The 22,726-nt window shown below is 41.3% G+C and overlaps 1 long non-coding RNA gene and 1 pseudogene across 1 annotated transcript in view; one reads left to right on the top strand and one right to left on the bottom strand.

Annotated features, from left to right (window-relative positions):
* LOC141418078 (uncharacterized) overlaps positions 1-22,726 on the top strand; it is a 34,445-nt gene that overhangs the window by 3,296 nt on the left and 8,423 nt on the right. The window lies entirely within an intron of this gene.
* LOC109683891 (sprouty-related, EVH1 domain-containing protein 2 pseudogene) lies at positions 944-20,922 on the bottom strand (annotated as a pseudogene).

Raw genomic sequence — 22,726 nt, 5'->3', positions numbered from 1 at the left:
AGGCAGTGAGAAAGAAACCCAGATGGGGGGGAAACTCACCACTTTTTGAAAGCTGGTATTGGATGGAAGTTCAGTGATTGGGAGATAGTCCCTGGTGGAACCATCAAAGAAAGGAAAGGCTGGGAGATATCAAGCAGTGAAAAGATGGGGAGAGGCAGCAGGGGATGGGGAGGATGACTCCAGCCTCTGCTCAGGATCTGAGAGTGAACCTGGAAAGAGCTGCTGCTGCCCACTGCTTTTAGATTGCAAGAGTGGAGAGCTGAGTGCCATACCTACATGCCTGTCCCAGGTTTTGGCACCATCTGTTAGAATGAAAGAGGTACAGCATGGGTAGACAGGAAGACAGCTCAACACCAGTACTGGGTTTATTGGAGAAGTTCTCCTTCAGAGGGGGACCCTAGCAAGAGAGCTGGAGCCCACAGCCACTTACAGACTGGGGATAGATATGAAGTTGGTGGAGAAGTCCTAGGAAAGTCACTGGGTGGGAAAATCCTCAATGGCCCTCTGACCCTCCTGAATAATGGCTTAAGGGCAAGTCATTTCTTCCATGCCAGGTGGGGAGTTTCTAGTAAATGTCTAAATGTGGATATTCATTTTTCTTTAGGGCTGGATGGAGAGTTTCCAGTAAGTTACCTTCAAGGGGTAAGGGCTCGAGTTCTAACCTAGCTACATTTGTTCACCCAAACATCCGTGAGTGTGTTCTCATAGAACTGAGTTCTGATGAAACATACATTAGTGTTGTGCTTTGCAGAGGGGGCCTTAGAGAAAGGTCTTGAGGTGATCCCTCAGGCTGGGGCAGGTGGTCTCTCCACAGCTTGGATGCTAGCTGGGTATTCTAGAAGTGTTTCAGGCAGTGAAGTACTTCTCTTCCATTCCATCCATCCAGAGGGAGCGCTCTCTGCTCCTTTTCCACACTGGATAGCCCCAACCCCTTGGGGTCCACTTAGGGACTACAGTCTGAGGAGTCCATGTAGGGTAGTTGCAGTCATGCCTGGGGACTTTGCCTTTGGAGATGAGCATGTAGGGATGCACATCCTCCCAGGATACAGGTCATGTATTTGCCCCTGACCTGTGCAGCACTGGTAGTCTTCATAACTGGTCATCCAGATCTTCTTGCCAGGGTTGATGCACACCTGGGGGTAGGGCCTTGGTATCCACTGGTGGAGGTGAAAATGGTCTGTGGAGTATTGGTCCATGGTGTAAATTCTCCTGTGCTCACAAGATGTGGGAGAGGAGATTGTCAGAGTCGGTTTTTCCCTCTGCCAAGAGGAATAAGAACTGTCTGTTGCAGTTGTAAAAATGCCATCATCACCAAGATCACCAAGATCGGCTTTATTATGTAGTGGAAGATAAAGTTTTATTGAGCCTTCTATAAAGTCTTCAATTGCTTTCCTCACTCCCCTATCAAAGCTTCCAGCAGGACTTTGGAAAGTAAGTCTCAACTTTCTATTATTATCTTTCCAGTGATGAAACTTTGGATTGGCTTTATACAAGTCCTTTCTTTCACAGCATTCAAAATGGTACATTTGCTTTTTTGCTGTTCACCATGGATAAGAAAGCCACTGTGGCCACTGGCATTAGGGTGCATGACCTTCGCATCCTGGCACAACTGATCCTGTCTCCTTCCTGTGGGAACCATCCTCTGTTGGAGTCATCTCTGGTCATAACCACATCCTTGACACCCACAATATACCTGTCATCATCTGGGTGTGTTTCTTTGGTCACTTTCTTGTTCACCTAGACACCTGTCCCACTGTGGGCAGCTTTGCTTCCTTCATCTTCCTGTCACCCCCACTTCTTCTTATCTCCAAGATGGCCTGATATGGTGGTGGTGGTGAGCTAGAGATGAAAGGGGCGCTGAGGCAGAAGGGCAAGCCCAGCAACTGGAGCTCTGAACAAGGTTGGAAAAGGGGTGAACAGGCAAGCTCCAGGGAGTGTGCACTGCTGCAGCACTGCACTGGGGCTCCCAGGCACAGAGTGGGTAGAGAGGTAAGATTTGGGCAGGGGACCACATTAAGGGAGAGCAGAGAAAAAGTGCCTCTCAGGACTGAGCAGCAGGGACTGCTGCAAAGAGGAGAGGAGGCCAGCTGCTTGGGGGATAGGCCATGGGTATGGGATACAGGCGGGGGGAGCAATCAGAGTTCCAGGGAGCAGTTGGACTTAGGAGAGGTGTGCCTAGGAGTGGGTACAGGGCACCTGGTTTACTCCGTATTGGATTCTCACCACTGCCAACAAGCTCATCTTGATGTTTCTTCTCTCCCATCAAAAAACTGCAGTTATCTGAAGCCATTGTTTATATTGGGATAAATATATAATCAATCACTTTCACTGCTGTTTACAGGAACCACTTGAATCAATCTGCCAGATTCCTCACAGGAACAATTGATGAGGTTTCCATCACTAATTAAGTCTTCATCTGTTTATAGGTGTTTATTTAGTGGCATTCATTCTGTTTGATATGTTTTGCTCTGGATAGCAGAGAGCACATGTTACTTTTATCTGAAAGGAGTAGGGACTCATTTTTTGTCTATCTAGAATGTTGGAGCAGCAACTAAGAAGATTGTTTTCTTGGTGGCCTAGGTAGATATTGAGCTGAAAGGTGAGTTCTGGCCAACAATGAGTCCAAGAGGACAATCCCCACAGATTTCGCTCTGGTGATGTTGCCTTTTTCTACCATACTCCTTCAGCCAGTAAGTCTTGTTCCTACCTCACTATCACCTGTCAGAATATGATGTTCAAGACTGTTCAGGGTTCCATGTCAGTCCTTCCACAGTCAGGGAACACAACTGCATGCAGCTGCTCTAACCAGAAACCCTCCTATAGCAGCCTTCTCAAGGGGAAGACATGGGCTGCACATGAGCCCCAAGCTAATTGAGTCAGTTGGTGGTTTTCCACACTGGCTGCTTTATGTACTGAGCAGTGTAACTTCCCCATTTCACAGAACAGTAATTGGGTAAGCATATCACATATATAATGCCTTGCATTTATATTTGACTTCAGTTTATAAGACTCACTAGAATATTCATTTAATTTGCCCAAATTCATCTGTTTTATATGTTTGGCACAAAAGGGAGCAAGAGTAGAACAGTTTAAATTGTTAGTGATTTCACTTGCAATTCCCTCGTTGAGCAGGAAGGAACAGAGGGAACAGGAGGCATGGGAAGAGAGTCTGTCATTCTCTTGCCTGAAAGCCCTGTATAGTGGGCATCTTAGTGTACTGGAAGTAACTCTGGTGTTGGAAGTTCTGTACATTAGGAAGACATGAACTATCCATGTCAGCCACTTAGTTCAACTGCTAGGCTACTAAAGAACCAGCATCTCTTCCCTCCTTGGAGGGTATGGTGGTTTGTTAATGACACTCTCCAAAGTGGCACGTCTGCCTGGGAATGAGGCTGCACTTTGTGATTGAAGTAAAAGCTTTTTAAGAATAATCATGGTCATACCCCATTATACCCCATTTTTGATGGGGGTTTGAGCTCAGGGCTTTGTGCTTTTAAGCGGTAACTCTATTGCTTGAGCCACATCTCAGGTCCATTTTCTTCTACACACCCAAATTTTACTTCTGTCTTTAGAAAAATGCTTCATGTAGCATTAGGTTCTTCTCTATTAAAAATTGTTGGTTCCCTAAGACTTGGGAAATAGGCATGGCTGAAAATTAAATTCTTCATCCAACGTCATGTAAGAGCGGGAACTTGTGTTCAGTTAGTTGCTCCATGGCCATTTTTTTCTGTATGATTGTGAACACAAGGCACAGCTGTTATTTGCTTGCTGAGTCTTCCATGCACCCAGGTCTGGAATTGCATCTATGCTAGGAAAGAACTTTTCTTTATATTTCACACTGAGATACCTAGTGGTCCAGAAGACAACTGTGTACAGGCTGACTATTTACATAAATCATGGGGCCTGAAATCAGGGAAATGGTACAGATAGTGTTGATTTCTTCCAGGAACTATCACTGCCCCTAAATCTCATCTCAATCTCTCCTTCTTCTGAGGAGTTTAGAAACTGTAAATGACTTGTTAAGCTGGGTAATTACACAGTTACATCGGATTCCGTTTCTCTCAATAACTTTTTATTAAGCAGCTATATCCAATACTGGGCCTTCTCCTAGGGATGCAGGTATGAAGACTGATGCAGGATCTGCTCTTACAGCATTGTAGGGGTGAGGGCAGCATTCACTGTACACAACCGTAAGTGTTTGATGATGACATGACATAGGAGGGTCAATTAATCCTAACTTAGGAAGCCAGGGAAGGAAGTTTTCCTACCAGACATGAAATACATATGGAAACTTAGAGCTAGATGGGAGTTCAACAAAGAATAGGGCAACAAGCTGATGACTGCACATGGAGAGGACAGCAGGGGAGAGAGGACACTGGAGGTTCAAGAAACACAGAGTAATGCTTCTCAAATCTCCTCTGTGACTAGAAATTTGTAGATCTATGTGGTGAGCATGGGCAACAGTCTTGAGGTTCTCCTCCCAGGTGATGCTGATGATACCAGTCCACATATCTGAGTAGCTAGGACAGAAACCTGCTCCAGTGAAGGCTGACTTCCATGACTATAGGATATGTCTCTCATGGCCATATCCCTTGCACCTAGTGAAGTGCCTGACATGTAGAAAGTGCTCCATCAAAATTCAGAGCAAAGAAAATACATAAGTAAATTATGGGTAGTCAGTAAGGCTGGAGTCATTAGGATGGCTAAATTAAAGAATTTAGACTCTCTTAAGAGCAGCAGTGGTGGGCAAGAGGGTGGTAGAGGCTATGGGTTTTGAGGAATTTTAGGTCAGATAAGCACACCATTTGATTTGATTTTAGAAAGATGGTTCTAGCTAGAGGGTAGGGGTGGCCGGGAGCTCAACCAGTCTAGAGATAGAGGGTCCTGTGAGAAGTCACCCTGGTGACAAGATAAGTGTGGTCTGCACAGTAGAAGAGGCATTTCAAGTAGATAGATATCCAAGAGGACTATGGAAGGAGGTGGGGAAAGTAACTCTGTCAAAACTGCCAAATGATAGGATCATAGCACAGTTTGGAGCATCCACAGAGCCCAGGAAGTAGGGACCCTGTGCTTCAGGCCAAGACTCAACTTCTGGCCTGAGGTCACATAGGCCAGTATGTAGCAGGAACAGATATAGAGGAGATGCTTTGTGAAAATTTGGTGAGTAACTTTGAAAGAATCATGATAGTTACCATTAAATAGGTGAGTGAAAGAAAATGATGTGGTTCAGGGTGAGGGCATCAGCCCCAGGTGTGAGCTGAGTGTAGAGATGCACTGCCCAGAGGTGCTGGGAGAGGAATGACTGGGAGCAGAAATGGGTCTGGAAGACTGGGAGGTTCTCTGTGTCCTCACCTCTGTGGGGAGTTGGCCCTGGTCTCAATTACAAAGTTCATCTTTAAAAGTCTATATGGTCCCATGAAGGGAAAGTGCCTGGTTGTGATTTTTAAAAAGTTAATTGCCACCTTCTAAAGGCATGCTTATTTTTGTTTCCTAATTTCTAAATAAATGTATATTTACCCTAGAGAATAATGAATAAAAATATAAAGAAAATTGCACAAAAGACTCAGAAATACTGTCATACTGTTAACTTTCTGATGCTTCCTGTTAGCTTTTGTCTGAGATTTTTTGACACAAGTTAATACACAACTTAGAGGCATGCATTTATTTAATCTTTTATCACATCATTAAATTTCTCATCATTACAAAATAGAATTTCCTTAATGCTTCCTCTAGTGCTAGGTATTTATGAGAATTGCTGTGTCAAAGACACAGGTTCCTGAGACATTTTTTGCCAAGTAGCCTTTCATTTTGAAGTTCACAGGCAGAATGAGTCTAATTCATGGTATCAGCAGCAAGTAGTGTAGCTTTTAAAAGCATCAAATCACCCACAATATTTTGTTTAATAAGTTTTTAATGCTGAGATTGAATTGTTTTTATTCTTTATTATCCATTTAAAATTACCCCTTTTAATATTAATTGTTAAATCATAGGCCCACATAGTCTATCTAATTTTAGTGATTTTTTTACCACTTTTTATAAGCTCTTAATAGATAGTTTTGATTTTTTCCTAGTTCTCCTTCTTTAGTATTTGGAAGGCTCTTATATAGATAAGCATCAATGTTTGTCCTACTTTTTGGGGAGTTGGGAGTAATTGGTGAAAGGCTTCAATGGTATGGTTTGGAGTGAGTATGTGAGCTATTATTACAAATCTTGAAGGATTGGTTATTTGGAATGTTTTTATCTATTATCAGCATGACAACCTGGTATTTCTGTAGTGCTATATTTATTAATGGTATTTGCCTCATCATATTCAGTAGTCTGTATGATCTTAGATTAATGACAGCTATCATTAGTGAACTAAATATTTACTTGATCACGCTGTGATCAAGTAGTTGTTATTCCATTTTTCATACAAGAAAATCAAGAAGTTTCAACCTCCTGTAGAAGCAGTATGTCCTCTGGACAACACTCCTAGTGTGTGACTTGTGGTATAACCGGGTCAGCCTTAGAGAGCTCTGGATCGGCTTTCCAATTGGGGAAGACATCTTTCAGTGGTTCTGCTGGGCTGGTAGTTTGGGAGAAGCTGTTGTCCAGCTCCCTATAGATGACCTGCTGTAGTGTCAACACTGGGCCAGATCTGAGCTTCAGGGATTTTGAAGAAATTGATTCTGTCTTTCAGGATGATGAAGTCTTGTTGGAAAGCAAATCTAATAGATAAAACAATCATATTTGCCTTTTAATAAGTGACTTGTCTTTCACTTATTCTGTGGAGGGAGTTGCTTATATGTAATGGAGATTGATCCTAAATCACACACATATTGAAAAATATTTCCCTATTTAAAAATTTTTTCAGGGATGAATATTGAACACAGGGCCTTCCTTGCACATGATAGGCCAACACTCTACCACTGATTTACACTCCCAGCCTTTTATTGCTTTTTGTCAGTTTGGCCCAGTACCACTCAGCCCTTCCCAAGAGCCCACCAATGTGGCTGGTTATAGAGAGGAAGCGCAGGTTAGGAAGAATGCTGGAGGCCAGAAATTCTCTCATACACCTGTGCCTTGCTGTCTTGTTATCTAGATCTCAGGGTTGAGGAATGCCAAAGCTACATTAGGTTATAGGGTTCATGCATACACATATGCCCTATGGGAACTGTGTTATGGATGGTGATCAGAGTGACCAGGAAGGGGCGTCTGACCTGGGATTCCCTCCCATTGAGCATCCCTAGCCTGAAAGAGGTCTTTCTCACAGAAGCAGAGCCTCAGCGTCTGCCTTCAGGAGTATCGTCAGATGCTGTGGTCTTCCTTAGAGGATTTATTGTTGAGCTTTTGTGCTTTTTTTTTTGTAGAAAGAGGATATCAAATGCTTGCTCTTCTCAGTTTTTCCACAATGAACACCTGGGTGAGAAGGCAAGATTTCAGTCTCTTCTTCCTGACTTTTCCTGTGTGTATATGTGAGTGTGTGTTTTTGCCTGTCTGCTGTCTTAATGGAATGGTCCTGTGAAGGAACTCTGGAGGACACAAGCTGAATTTTGACACTGGGCCCTTTGACAATGGACAGACTTTGACATTTGAGTTTTCATGGTCTGTTGGCTGTAGCTGACAGTGCCCATCTTGGTCTGTACTCTTTACTGTCCCTCATGTGGTTTCAAGTAAGCCTTTGGTTCTCTTACCTAAGTTTCTTCAGATGGAATTTTCAACCTATTTCCTAATTGTTTTAGAAGGACTAAAGGATCTTTACATACAAAATCATTTGGACAGAGAAAAATCTCCACTGAGTAGTCACTGTGAAAGTTATATTCTAGTTCGAAAAGCAATTACTGGTGTAATGTACTGGCACCTAAAAGAATGAGACCGTTTAAAAGTGAATTCATGTTTGTACCTATCCATGCCTAAGTGCATACCCAGCACCTCTAATGGAAATGCAAATTACTGACCAATTTTAATATTCCTTTTGTGATTCTTTATGAAAATTGCTCCAATTTGAAACAAGCAGGGTAACATGGTTTTATTTTTTTGCACTTTCAGAGACGTAATGGCTTTCAAACAGCTAATCGAGGATGATTTGTGTAATGGTTAAACTTTAATTTGTGTTGGGCAAAGCAATGTGTCATTTTTTTTATGTATTGGGGGAAGAAAGAGAGGAAGAAAATTATTTAGTAAAGCATATAATCATTTTCTTACCTTTAAAAATTAACCAAATTAACTCTTTCTATTTACAGTTATTAAAAGAAAGTAGCTGGGAAAATCTGGTATCATCGGAATCTTTTCAGTTTTCACATGAGAAATGTCGGTCATCCAAATGGTGAAATCTATGGCTGTATTTGTCTCACTTGCATGCAGACTGCTTTAGATTTGACTGAGTTCTAGCACTTCAACATTTGCTACAGCAGATGTTCCCATACTTCTACCTGTGTGGTTGAGTGAATTAAATCTGTAGCTGGGTAATTCATTTGGAACGTGGCATTAGTGAGGTCAGAGTCTTAAAAACATTTCCATAGGGATCGTTTATCAGTTCTGTGACCACAGACTGCAGCCATATCATATATTGTATGCCTCATAGTAGCGACCTAGGAGAGAAGATACCCGGATTTCTGGAACAAGTATACCCTTGGAGAGGTCCTGCTTACTGGGATGAACAAAATATGGCATGACACGCTATTCCCAGGGGTTTGGGATCAGGGCCTGTCACAGAACCTCTTCCACCTCCCTTGCCCACAGCGTGCACTCAAGATAATCAAGAGACCAGAGATTTTCCACATTTCAGGATTCTCTGGCTCTGTGTTTGATTTTCCAACTCTATGTGAGAACTCTGCTTCTGTGAATTGTTGAGATAAAGCAGAGAGATGGAATGGTGTGCAGGGAGTAATCCACCTGGGCTTATTATTCTGAATTTGATAAGGTTTGATTTTTAAGCGTGTATCATAGGAGGAAATAAAAAGCATTGCGTGGATGCTTTCTGGTCCTGTGTCCTCTGAGGTCTCAGGGTATTTAAAATGCTGGTACATTTAGACTTCGTGGGGGAGGGGCAGTGTTGGGATTTGAACTCAAACTTGTGCTTGCTAAGGCAGGTGCTGTATACTGGAGACACCCCTTTTTGCTTTTGTTGTTCTTCAAATAAGGTCTTGGTTTTTGCTCTGGCTGGCCTGGACTGCAATCCTCCTATTTATGCTTCCTGTGTATCTGGGATGACAGGTGTGCAGCACACCCCTAACTTTTTTATTGATTGAGATGGGTCTTGCAGACTTTTTTGCCCAGGCTGTTCTCAAACCACAATCCTCCTGATCTTAGCCTCCCAAGTACCAAGGATTACAGGCATGAGCCACCACACCTGGCTCATTTAGATATACTTATTGACTTCAGAGCACAGTGCTCTGTATGCCAGTATATCCTAGTTTTTAACTGTCTGATAGCAAATAAATCAACTTCAGCCTAACTTATGGTTCTAAGACTATAGCAGATGCTATTATTTCCTCACTTGTCTGCAGTCCAGCCTTTCACGTGTTAAGTGCCTGTATGGGCGTTGTTTTTTTTCTGCACTCTGTTTTCATTGACTTGTTTGACTCTTCTGGCATTAATATCACATTGTACTGATTAATGTAGCTTCCCAATGGGTTTTAAGATTGCTTTGTTAGATACTTTGTAGAATTTACCAGTAAGACAATTTGGCCTGGATTCTTCTATTTTGAGGAAATTTAAAATTATGGACTTGGTGCAGTTAGTAATCAAAGACCCATTCAGAATTTCTGTTGTTTTCTGGAGTCAGTTTTTGCAAGCTGCATTTCTCTATAAATTTTTCTATTGCATTTACATTTTCAGAGCAATTGATTTATTGCCTATAAGTAATGTCTGTTTATCTTTTAATTTCCATGAGATGTTTAGTGGTGATATGCCATTTTTTATTGCTGCTATTGGTAATGTTCTTTCTCACTTACTCTCTTTTTCATTCTTTTTTTCTTCCTTCCCCTACTCCATAATCTCGGTATTCTAGAAGCTGACTAATTTACCAATTTTATTACTAAATATTCTTTTAAAAAGAACTTTTTAATTCGAATTTTGGAAATTTTATATCTTTCTGGTGATTTAAACTTTTTAAAATTAGGAAATGTGTCTGACTACTAATAATTTTCATTTAAAGTCATACCATCTCTTTTCAGTGTTTACATGGGATATTTTTGCCATTCTTTAACATAAACCTTGCTATATTCTATATTTTAGACATTTCTAATCAGACTACTCTTAATCAATCTAACACATGTGCCTTTAATTTGAATAATTTGATTCATTGTCTTTAATACATTTAATGTGATATTTTGGTTTGTATCTTCTGCCTTGATATTTGCTCTTATTTGTTTCACCTGTTTTTTGGTCCCAACCTTTATTTGTCTTATTTTTAAATTATTTTGTATTATTCAATCTCCCTTTTATTTTCTTTTAGTGGATGCTCTGAATATTCATTCACCTTTCAGCTTATGCTTCAAATTTGTACTGATGCCTGTTCCCAGATGTTGCACGGATTTTAGAACATTAAAAAATTACCTTCCTTTTCACCTATATGCCATTGCAATACAGTGTGGGTGTATTTCTTTTCATTGTTGTTTTATGCAGCCAATATTCATTTTTATCTATTGCCTTTTATGAATGTTCCTCAACCCTCTGCTATTGTCTAGCTTGCATCTGATAAAGTTTTCTTTCTGTTTGAAGAGCACCCTTTAGTTTTTATTGAGTCTGCTGTTGATGGATTGTCTCCTGTTTTGTTTGTCTGAAAACATCTTTATTTCAGTTTAATTCTTGAAAGGTCTTTGCACTGGTCACTGAATTATATATTGACCATTATTTTCTTTTGATTATTTGGCTATTCTTTCCCAAATCATCTGGCCTCTTTTATTTCTTTTGAGAATTCAGTTCTTGGTTTCCTTGTTATTCTGTTGTAGGAATTCTATCATTTTGTTCTCTGTGGCCACTTCTAAAATTCTCTTTCTCTTACTTTTTCTCATGCTTGTCCTCCTCCTCCTCCTCCTTCTTCTCTGTCTTTTCCCCCTCCTTCTATAAATTTTATGATATACGTCGGTATGATCACCTTCTGTCAAGGACCATGTGGGTAAAAGATAATTAGCATAGGGAAGTCATTTACAATGGCATTGGGCAAAATATAATGAAATAGCAAGACATAGCACAGATTTGGGGGCTGGAAGTGGTGGGAGTCTGGGATAGGATTAGAATTATGAGTTTTACTGCCCCTAACATGAAGGAGAAGGGGAGTTTTTCCTTAGAATCAGAGAGACAGTGAGAGGAAACCCACTTTAACTGATACAGGTGGTCTATGGTGAACTGTAGGAAGGAGTTGGGGAAGTAAGTAGCCTGATATCACTCTCCTTTCTTCTGTCCCAAGTCTTCTTGTACTTATTGGCAAACCAGAGATGCTGGGCGAGAGAGTGGATTCAGAGGAGAACATGGGTTCTTGATCTGTGGCATGGGCATCAGTAAGCCTTTTCTGTAAAGGGGACAGATAGTAAATATTTTGTGGTTTTCTTAAGTAAGAACTTGGAATTGGGTCCATCCTTTAAGGCCTTCAGAAATGTTGTCTTCCCTTGAAGAAGACAAGGTCTGACAAGGTTATGACCAAATGACAAGGTGTCAGGGTCACTTCCATTTCTGCATTGCTGCACTACTCTGTGCACACACAAACCCATGTATCTTTATGTTACAGTTACATAATCTTCTTACATAGCTTTAATTATGGTCATTCTCAATTTACAGAAAAGGGATTGTGTGTCTTGTTCCTTTGCAGTTTGTGCACAGCTTCAGGCAGATAGCAGGCACTCAAATATTGACATAATGATGCAAACAATGGGTGAGTAAGTCAAGATCACATGATTCAGGATAGTGAGGAAAAAATTAGCCTGGAAAGTGTGTTATATTTTACTTAAAACAATGACCAATTGGTGTTATCATCATTTGCAAATGATTGATGCCAGCTGTTCATGAATAGTGAGTAGTATGTTTATAGAGAATATCAGCAATTCTGTGATTTGAATTAATTAATCAATTAATTTCAATTATTATATGCCCTTTTAAAGTTTAAAAGAGGCTCTCTTTCATAATGTCTATATGTTACTTAATGACTATGTGTATAGTTCTCTATATGGTTTCTGTTTACTTCTGTTCTGAACAAACATGGGATTATACCCTAGTGTAAGTAGGAAGGGATATTAATTACTGTTGATGGATGCATCATGACTTACAAAAAGCATTTCTAAATAATACTCTGCTGCCACCAGTAGTCATTTGAAGAACTCTTCATTTTAATCTTCCAAAAATGTCCTTATGATTCATTTTGCTATAGCCTCGTAACAGTACTGTGAGCTACATGACAGTTGGAGGACCAAGTTTAACTGACTTGAGTTGGTTCCCCCCACCCCCAGGCATCAGTGGTCTGGTCTTGGGAGTTGAGCTAAAAACCTTGGGTGTCTTTTAGTGCCCACTTTGTTTCATTTCAGAGGCGAAGTATTTACTTTCAGTTTTTAAAGTTGATGTCAGCTCTCTGTTTTGGGCCTCGTATGTAGGGGAAAACTGAATCTACCGAATCTTCAAGAATGGGTAGTCCCAGAAGTGTAGCCTGCCTATTCATAGATTAGCTTCTCAGGGCTCCCATCCTGAGTTTTCACAAAGACAGCAAGGACTGAATTTAAGTTTTTTTCAAGGCCTTCTTCTTTTGGTGATGGAGGAGTATCTTTTTTACTATACCATTGATTTTTTTTTTTTGCCCTCTGTAACCTGCTGTATCCACACAGCCTGACTGGTTCTTAAAAAGATTCATTTCTCTCCAAGTATAGTGAAGTTGACTTTGCAAGAGAATTTTCTGAGTGCATAGGAGCACAGTAGGCTGGCTGGCTTGTCTTGGGGACAGCCATGGAGAGTTTGATTTCACTGATCATCAAGTCTCATAATCAACACACAACCCTCACGGCTGCTTGTCCAACAGCCGATTTATAAGACATCCATACCTTCATATAAAATGTGGAACACTGCATTATTTAAACTACAGAATAGTTGTTGCCATTAAGTGAGTTAATGCATACAAGACTAAGATTAGGACCACTTGGCATATTACAAATACTATTACTTATTATTTAGCAGGAAGTGCTGGACCTTTTAAGGCCAATTTAAAAATACAAATACCTAGATATATCCTGTTTGCATTGTGTTACTGGTTTTCATTATTTCAGTATCCTTGGGTTTTTGATACCCTTATCAGGTGAAGCTGATTTTTACTTACCCCTGGACTCTGCATGTTCAGAAGCTCAAGTCCACAATCCCTGCCCACTTTCTAATAGCTTGCATAGTCACTTTGCTTGATCAAACTTTGTTTGGTTTGCAACTTTTCAGAGAGGCGGCGGCATTTTCCCTCTTTCCTAATCCTCGTCTAGAGGTGACTTCTTTCTGACAATGCAGAGCTCTGATTTTCACCGAAAAGGAGTATTTTCTCCCTTATGTGACTCTCTTATTTTCTGTCTTGACTTTTACAGTGGGAATAGAGTAAGGTAGCTACCACTTGTGTACCAAAAACAAGTAATACTTCAGTGAACCTCACACTGTTCATCCCCCACTTTATCAGGGAAGAAGTGAAGCTTCAAGAGCTTGGCAGCGTACTAGGGTCGCCTGCTACCAGAAGCATGTCAGAGGTAGGGTCTGGCCTCAAGCCTGCATCCTACACTTGGATCACATTCCACGTGTGACGTTAGGTGTGCATGGAACTCCTCGTGATAGCCTTCATTTTCTAATCAGAGCACATTCGAATTATGTGAGATCCCCTCCTGTGCATGTGTACATACCATTGGTTCTCTTTCTGGAGAACTGTGAGTAATACATAGATCTACTACTTCATTAACAGAAATTGGTTTGGATGTTGTCTTTATAACACAGATGACTTCAGGAATAAATGTTCCATGAAGATCCCTCCACTCTGAGAACTGCAGAGAGCCATTTCAACTGTATAATGGATCACTTTGGCTTGTCATATTTTATTGGATTTATTCACCAAAGCTTAGATACAATTTGCCGCCCTTCATTGTTTCAACATTTTACTTTAGGCTAATTTAATTCAATTCAACAGTCACTTCCTGAAAACCCCAGAGAGGAAGTTAAAGCTAACAGCTACCATTGAGTCATCATGCTGGCTATAATCAGTGCAAGGGGAAGCACAGCATGCAAACAAACTATAATACAGTGGCAAACACAAGTTAACCACCACTGTGAAACTGAGTTAGGGCAAGTCCTGTGGCTATGTGTGCAGGGAATTTTCTTCTGCTTCTGCAGGTCTGGATACCATATTTAGGGAATACTGAGTGTAAGGGGAGCTTTTAATCCGAAGTGGGATCTCTTGCCACTTTCCTTAGTTTGATTCAATAATGTTATCCAGAATGCACGTCTACAGTCTCAATAGAAAGTAGTCATTAGAAAAGAGTAATTGCTTAAATCATCTACCTCCTTTTTCTTTACAATTCAAATTATGAAAAAACCTTGTATTCCATTGTGACATTATACTATCAGGCTTTTCCTTCTAACAGCACTTTATCCTTGTCCATTTTCCAAATTGAATGAAAAGGATAAAGAATAGAGAATTTGGTTTTATCAAGTTATGTCTCCATCTTCCCAGAATACTAACTCAGGTTTTCTTCTTCCAGGGAAGTGAAATAAATCCAAGTATCCTAGAATGTATTTTCTCTCATACTGAAGGAATCAGTAAGATCGTGTTGTGTTCTTCAGCTCTGACATTGAAACAATTAGCTATGGTTTTCATTTGCTTTAGACTAATTTGATTTAAATTCTCTCAAGCAAGAGGAAGTCATGGTCTGACATAGTGGAAATCCCAATGACTTTTATGAGTTTTGCATCTGTATTTTTGTTGCTGGGACTCAAGGTTCACTTAGCACTTGCCTGGCCAGAGCTAAAACAGCAGTGATGTTAGGAAAGTATCACTTTGACCTAGTAAGAGTCCAAGAGACAGGAAGTAGCTAGAGCCTCCTGACCATGTATGATAGCAGAGGCAGAGGAGAGGCACAGATGATTTCCTATGCATATGCAGTCTAATTTGGTTTTAAAACACACACACTCCCTCCCCAGACACAATGCACTTCAGTCTCATCCTTACACAAAACCAAGCTTCAAGTAAGAAGGTGGCTGCTCACAGGCATGTAGCTTCCTGATAAACACCAGGAATATGGTATAGGCCCCACTGGGAGATGGGGAGTGAGGAGGGAAAGCCCCAGTAGCTGCTTTAGATGTGCAAAAGGTCCCCCATAATTTGGCATGGCAAAGTGCAGGACAGAAGCTCCAGCCCTTGGGCTGGTATCTTTGAGAACTGGGCAGGGTTCTAAATTTTCCCCACTCTCAGACAACTCACACATGTGGGGAAAACTAGTGACCTGGCAAGCGGCAAAGCACCTTCAAGAAAAATTTGACAAATACCCGAGAACACTTCTGAGGGATCACAGAAAAAAAAAGCAAGTTGCCACAGAGGATGCATGGGGACAGACTTGGTCCAGTGACATTTCTAGGTGTGACTACGAAAGGCACAAGAAAGAAGAATCTCATCACGCTTAGGTTTAAGGTACCAAGGATCCTCTCTTAGCTAGGACAAGGGTCAGTGTTTTGCCTTCTGCACTGTTCATGGTTTTAACTCTGTCCAGTCTTCACCAATAGATTTAAATCTCTTGAATGGAAGTCCTCTTTACAGCTCAGCAGTGAATGGTGATGTGGCTCAATCACTAGATTCTTCCATTCCTTAAAGCAACTGACATGCATGGAACTTCACTTCAATGCTATCTGGCCTTCTAAGGATACATCTATATGGGAACATTCTGAAGAAAACATATGGCTCATTTAAATAGGTTTCCAGTAAGAATACAGTTTTTAAATTTCTGGAAGCGAAATAAGAACAATGATTATTTTTTGTGGTTTAAGATAGTCAATAGTTACAGCTCTGGAAAATAAGCAAAGAATGACTGACTGCAAGGTAGAGAGTGAGGAAAAGTGATAGTGTGGCTCTGTCCAAGGAGCCAGAAGCCTCAGACCAAGAGTAATACCAATATTGAAGCCTCCAGTCTGAGGCCAAAAGCCTAAGATACCCCTACCGGGACTGCTGGTGCAAATTTGAGTCTAAAGGCCAAAGAACCTGGGTTCTGATGTCCAAGAAGAGCAGCAGAAAATGCACCTGCTTGGGAAAAAGTATTTCCCCCTCCTTGCCTTCTTGTTTCATCTTGGTTCCTAGCCTGTTGGATGATGCCATCAACACTCAGGGCAGCCTTCCCCACTCAGTTTACTTACGTATGTGCCAATCTTCTTAGAAAAATGCCTCAAAGACACACCCAAAAGTATGCTTAACTCTTCTAGGCATCTGTTGTTCTAATCAAGTTGACACCCCAAAACAACCATCACAATCCTTATAACAGACTACTAGATTTACTATTGTCACAATTCTTATAAATCACAGTTTAGGTTTCCACTCAGTAAATGTGTCTCAGTACTGCAAAAGGAGCTACAGACTAAAGGTGGGAGGCTAAAGGTGGAGAGTCTGTGGTGCTCCACAGATAGTCTTTGTATTAGTTTCTTCATACGTAAAACTGGGTATGTAATATATTTATCTCAAAATGTTATGAAGGTTAAGTGAGATAATAAATGTAAAGTACTGACTGCCTGCCACTCAGGAAGCACTTGATAAATGTTTATTATTTTCACTGATGGTGTGTTTCCAGACCTCAAGGATCAGTCAACCTGATATGAAGACCATATGGCAAATGTCATTCCTACTTCAAGAGGTTTTGTACTTGCCGTTCCTTCTCTTGGGAACATGCCCCCCTAAGATATTCTCATGACTTCCACTGTCACTCCATTGGGCCTTTGCTTAAATGTAAGCATCTCAATGAACACCCTAATGGACATCCCTCTTCCTTTTTCTCCTTGTTTTCATGTTTGGCCTATTTTCTCATTTTATCATCATACAGTGTATCATTTATTTTAGAGATTCAGTTTATTTATTATTTATGTCCCTTAATTGCTAGAAGGATGGAGATTTTTCTCTAGTTTGTCAGTATTCTATTATTAGTGCTTGAAACTCTTGTGTAGGGGATCAATTAAGAATTTGTTTCTAATGATCCATGAGCATGAGAGATCTTTCCATCTACTGTAATCTTCCTCAATCTCTCTCTTCAGGAGTTTGTAATTCTCCTTGTAGAGTTCATTCACATCTTTTGCTAAATTTACTCCTCGGTATTTGATCTTTGGGGGGGCTATTGTGAATGGAATTGTTTCCATATATTCCTTCTCAGTTTGTTCATTGTTGGTGTATAGAAAAGCTAATGATTTTTGTAGGTTGATTTTGTATCCTGCCACCTTACTGTAGCTGTTTATGGTGTCTAAGAGTTTTTGGGTGGAATTTTTTGGGTCTTTAAGGTATAGGATCATATCATCTGCAAATAAGGATATTTTGACAGTTTCTTTACCTATTTGTGTTCCTTTTATTGTACTAAATTACAGTAGATGGAAAGATCTCCCATGCTCATGGATCAGTAGAATCAACAAAGTTAAAATGGCTATACTACCGAAAGCAATCTACATGTTTAATGCAATTCCCATCAAAATCCCAACGACTTTCACCACAGAGACAGAAAAATCTACTCTACAGTTCATTTGGAAACACAAAAGACTGCGAATAGCCAAGGCAATACTCAGCAAAAAAAAGCAATGCTGGAGGTATCACAATACCCAACTTCAAGCTATATTGCAAAGCAATAGCAATAAAAACAGCATTGTACTGGCATAAAAACAGACATGAAGACCAGTGTAACAGAACAGAAGATCCAGATATGAATCCACACAATTATACCCACCTCATTTTTGACAAAGGTGCCAAAAATATACGATGGAGAAAAACAGCCTCTTCACCAAATGTTTCTGGGAAAAGTGATTATCCATCTGCAAGAAACTGAAACTAGATCCATGTCTATCATCCTGTACTAGTGTCAACTCAAAATGGATCAAAGACCTAAACATCAGACCTGAAACTCTGAAGTTATTAAAGGAAGGAGCAGGAAACACTCTGGAACTAACAGGTATAGGCAAGGACTTCCTCAATACAACCCCAGCAGCCCAGCAACTAAGAGAAAGAATGGACAAATGGGTCTTCATAAAATTAAAAAGCTTCTGCACAACAAGAGAAATAGTCTCTAAACTGAAGAGACCACCCACATAGTGGGAGAAAATATTTGCCAGCTATACATCAGACAAGGGACTGATAACCAGAATATACAGGGAACTTAAGAAGTTAAACTCTCCTAAAATTAATGAACCAATTAAAAAATGGGCAACTGAACTTAATAGAACTTTCTCAAAAGAAGAATTCAAATGGCCAAAAAACACATGAAGAAGTGCTCACCATCTCTAGCCATAAAGGAAATGCAAATCAAAACCACAGTAAGATTCCACCTCACCCCTGTTAGAATAGCCATCATCAAAAACACCACCAACAACATGTGTTGGTGAGGATGTGGGGAAAGAGGAACCCTAATCCACTGCTGGTGGGAATGTAAGCTGGTACAACCACTCTAGAAAAAAATCTCAAGATTTCTTAAAAATCTAAACATAGACCTGTCATATGATCCAGCAATCCCACTCCTGGGGATATACCCAAAGAAATACAACACAGATTACTCCAGAGGCACCTGCACATCCATGTTTATTGTGGCACTATTCACAATAGCCAAGTTACAGAAACAACCAAGATGCCCCACTATTGATGAATGCTAATTACTGAGCTCTGTATACACCAGGCACAACATATTTGTGAGGCCCTCTGATTCTTGACTTTCTATACCACTAGACTATGAGCTTCCAGGGGCAGAGATTGGTGAATGTTTTGCTCATTGTTTGAGCTCAGTGCTTAACATGGTGCCTGGCACATAGTTGGTGCTCAGTGAGTATTTGTACAGTGAGATGGTGGTGTGTAACCTACACCCCAGCCCTGGAGCCACTCACTATCTCTTTATGAAGCTTTATTCTTCTCTAGAGTACTTATGATATCAGACATCTCTTTCCTTGTCGACTGTACAATTTGCAGCTGGAACATCAGTCCAGAAGGCCAAGGGCTTTGTTTTGCTCAATGATGATTCTCTAGTGGGAACTGAGCTCTGCACACAGTAGTTGGTGATAAATCCTTGAAGAACCAGTGTGCAAGTGAGTGGAAGGATGAGTGAATGAAGGAAGGCGGGTGTGGCATCCTGATTCCCAGTTATCCTCTCTCTCCAGGACCCTCACCTGTTGTCCACAGTGGTTTCTACATCTCAGGACCCATTGTGGTGTTTCTCATCATAGTTACAGTCCTGAGCAATGTCTCCCTCTGTGGAATCCTGATCTACATCCTGATCAGATTTTACTCCAAAAGGTGACCACTTCTCTGAGTTATGGGAGAGTTTGCTGGGGGATGGGATTCAAGTGTCAGGACTCCCTGCAGAAAAGAAGGCAAGGCTGGAGGGGGAGAGACAAGCCAGGAACTGGGTTTTTGGGCAAACAGGTGGGTCCCCAGGACTAGAAACTGGTGGGAGGGAGTGGATAGGGTCAGCCATGTCTCTATGTAACTGTGACTTCCATTCTCTTCAGCCTAGTTTCCTTGTATTTAAAATGTGGATATTGCACTCTACCCAGAGGGGCAGGTATGAAAATGAGAGGTAAGCATGTCAAGTGTCCACTATGAGTCTGATGCCAAGTGAAGTTGGAGGAACAGGTATCAGAAATCAGCTCAGTGGGAAGAGATCAAGTAGGGAGATGCTTAAGGTTTGGGTCTAAACCCAAGCTCTACCACTCATTGGCTGGGTAGCTTTGGACAGATCACTTCTGTGAGAGCTTCCTCTGCCCCACCTGGAGATGTGAAGGGTAACGCCTGCCCTGAAGAATAATGTGGGGGGATTAGAGGCTCCTGTTGGAGGATGAAGGTTTACCAGTGTTCTCAACACATAGGACCAGAGCTTCTCAACCACACCAACACACAGAGCTCTCTTGGGGTGAGGAAGTAAGGCTGTACTGTGCATAATAGGATGTTGAGCAGAACCCCTGGTCTCTGTTCACTAGATTACAGTAGTAAAAGCCACCAATACCCCAGTTTAGACAACCAAAAATTTCTGCAAGTTCCTGTAAAGGACAAAATCACCCTGGTTGAGAATCACTGGAGTAAGTGTGAAAATCGCAATGATGGTGCTAGTGTTGGAATGATGGTGATGGCGGAGTTGGGGTGATGGAGTTGATGATGGTGACCACAATGACCATGGTGATTTTGGTGTTGAGGGTTATACCGTGATACAGTAGTGGTGATGGTGACAAACGTAGCATGGTCATAATGGTGGTAATGGTCCTGATGATGGAGACGGCAATGATGGAATTAATCAGTTTTATGTTACTGTAACAAAACACCTGTGATAACCAACTTACAAAAAGGAAGGTTTGTTTTGGAGGCCCATGGTCAGTTGGACCCATTGCTTTGGATTTGTGGTAAGGCAGCATATCATAGTGGCTGGGAAGCAGAGAAAGAGGAGGAGCCTGGAGGTCCTGATAGCCCTCCAAAAGTAGGCCCCCAATAACTTAAATTGTTCCCACTAGGTCTCACCTCCTAAAGGTTCCACCACTTCCCAACAGTGCCACAGGCTGGAAACCAAGCCTTTAACATGCATGAGTTTGGAAGACATTCCAGATTCAAACTACAGCAGGGATTCTGGTGATGAAGGTGATGCTGGTAATGGTAAGATTGATTGATGGTGGTAACATTGGTGTGGTGATGGTGAAGATGGCAATGGTGACTGTGACAATGGCAGTGGTGATGATGGTGATGGTGATGACAGTGGAGGTTATGGTGATGTTAGTTATGGTGGTCATATTGGTGACATAATGGTGGTGGTAATTATAATGATGGTGATGGTAGTGATGGTGATGATGGTGACGATGATGGTGATGACAGTGTTGGTGATGTTAGTGCTGATGGTGATGGTAGTGTGGTGGTGATGGTGGTGACGGTGATGACAATGGTGATGGTGATGTTGGTGATGTGATGGTGGAAATTATATTAATGATGATGATGATGGTATTGATTGTAGTATTGGTGATGACTATGATGATACACAATGCCAAAGTTTGCTTGTGAGCTCTGGGGAGACAGGCAAGCCTCCAAGCTAAAAGCAATTCTTGCCCAAGAGTCCAGCTGGGTCATCATGTCACACCACAGTGCTCAAAAGGAAACTGAGCACCATCACCACCACCACCACCACCACCACCACCACCATCACCACCACCACCACCACCACCATCATCACCACCACCACCACCACCACCATCACCACCATCACCACCACCACCACCACCATCACCACCACCACCATCACCACTGTCACCATCACCACCACCACCATCACCACCACCACCACCATCACCAGCACCACCACCACCACCACCACCACCATACCATCGCTATTGTAACCATCAACACCATCACTGTTGCCATCACGATTGCCACCGTGCCATCATTACCATATCACCACCATCATCACCCCAGGGTCAGGAATCCTATCCTTCCTGCTAAGACTTGGGTTAGGGCAGCAGAAGGATCTGCTTGAGCCCCTGAGACAGGGAAAAGGAGCCCTCATCAACTCAGGCCAGTCTTCTTCACCTGAGACCAGCAGCCCCAGTGGCAGCTCAGTTCCCAAGACTCACATACACTAAAATTCCTCTTCATCGAACTAACCTTAATTTAAAATCTTAAACTAAATTAAAACCCATTTGGAATGTAAACGTAGAGATCAAAATCATTTGAAAGATTACCTCACTTAAAGATTGCACATCAAAAAAGATTTTAATACTGATTTCATTTAATGTTAAATTTAACTTAAACCTTACAGGGTAGATCTGAATTAACCAATATGGCAGACACTAGCCATATGTGGTCATTTAAATTTAAACTGCATTAAAATTAAATAAGTAAAAAATTCAGTTCCTTAGTCACACTAGCCACATTTCAAGTGCTAGACCACCACACATGGACAGAAGCTACCACATTGAATAAGGCAGATATAGAAAATTTATGTCATTGCAAAAACTTCTGTCAGATAGCATTGTTCTAAGGCCAATTATATAAAATGTTGTTAAAGAGTAAAAAAATTAAGAATGAAAAGTAGAAAAACCATGAATGATCCCTCTTCTCCCCAACTCCCTGAGAAAGTATGTCATGTGAAAAGAGAGGGGAGCCCAAGGTGGAGACAAAATTCCCCTATCCAGAAACCAGAATTCTCCTATCCAGAAAAGGAGATTGCAAAAGACACTAAGAGAGTGAGCAAGACATAGGGGGAGGAGTGGAGTAAGGGAAGACACAGGAACCTGGAAGAGCATAGAGGTAAGAGACGCAGGGTTGTTTGTTCAATAGTAAGAGAGGTCTCAAAAGACACAAGGTCTCAGAGCGTTCAACTGAGAAGGGTTCAAGGCTGACTTAGAGCAGATCCTTCTGGAGAAAAGACCTTTCTAGACCCAGAATATTCTTCAGAGGGGTGTCTGTAAGCATCAGAGTTTGGCGTGAGGTGGGGAACACACATGGGCAGGGGTCCAGGCTCCTTTCTCCTTTCCCTCAAAGCAGGGACACTTCTGTCTTATGTAATGGGTTCTTACTGGAGTTGCCTTTTGCCTTAGTGTGCTC

Source organism: Castor canadensis, chromosome 16 (assembly GCF_047511655.1).
Source record: "Castor canadensis chromosome 16, mCasCan1.hap1v2, whole genome shotgun sequence".
NCBI lineage: Eukaryota > Metazoa > Chordata > Mammalia > Rodentia > Castoridae > Castor > Castor canadensis.
This window is presented reverse-complemented; position numbering and strand designations above follow the sequence as displayed.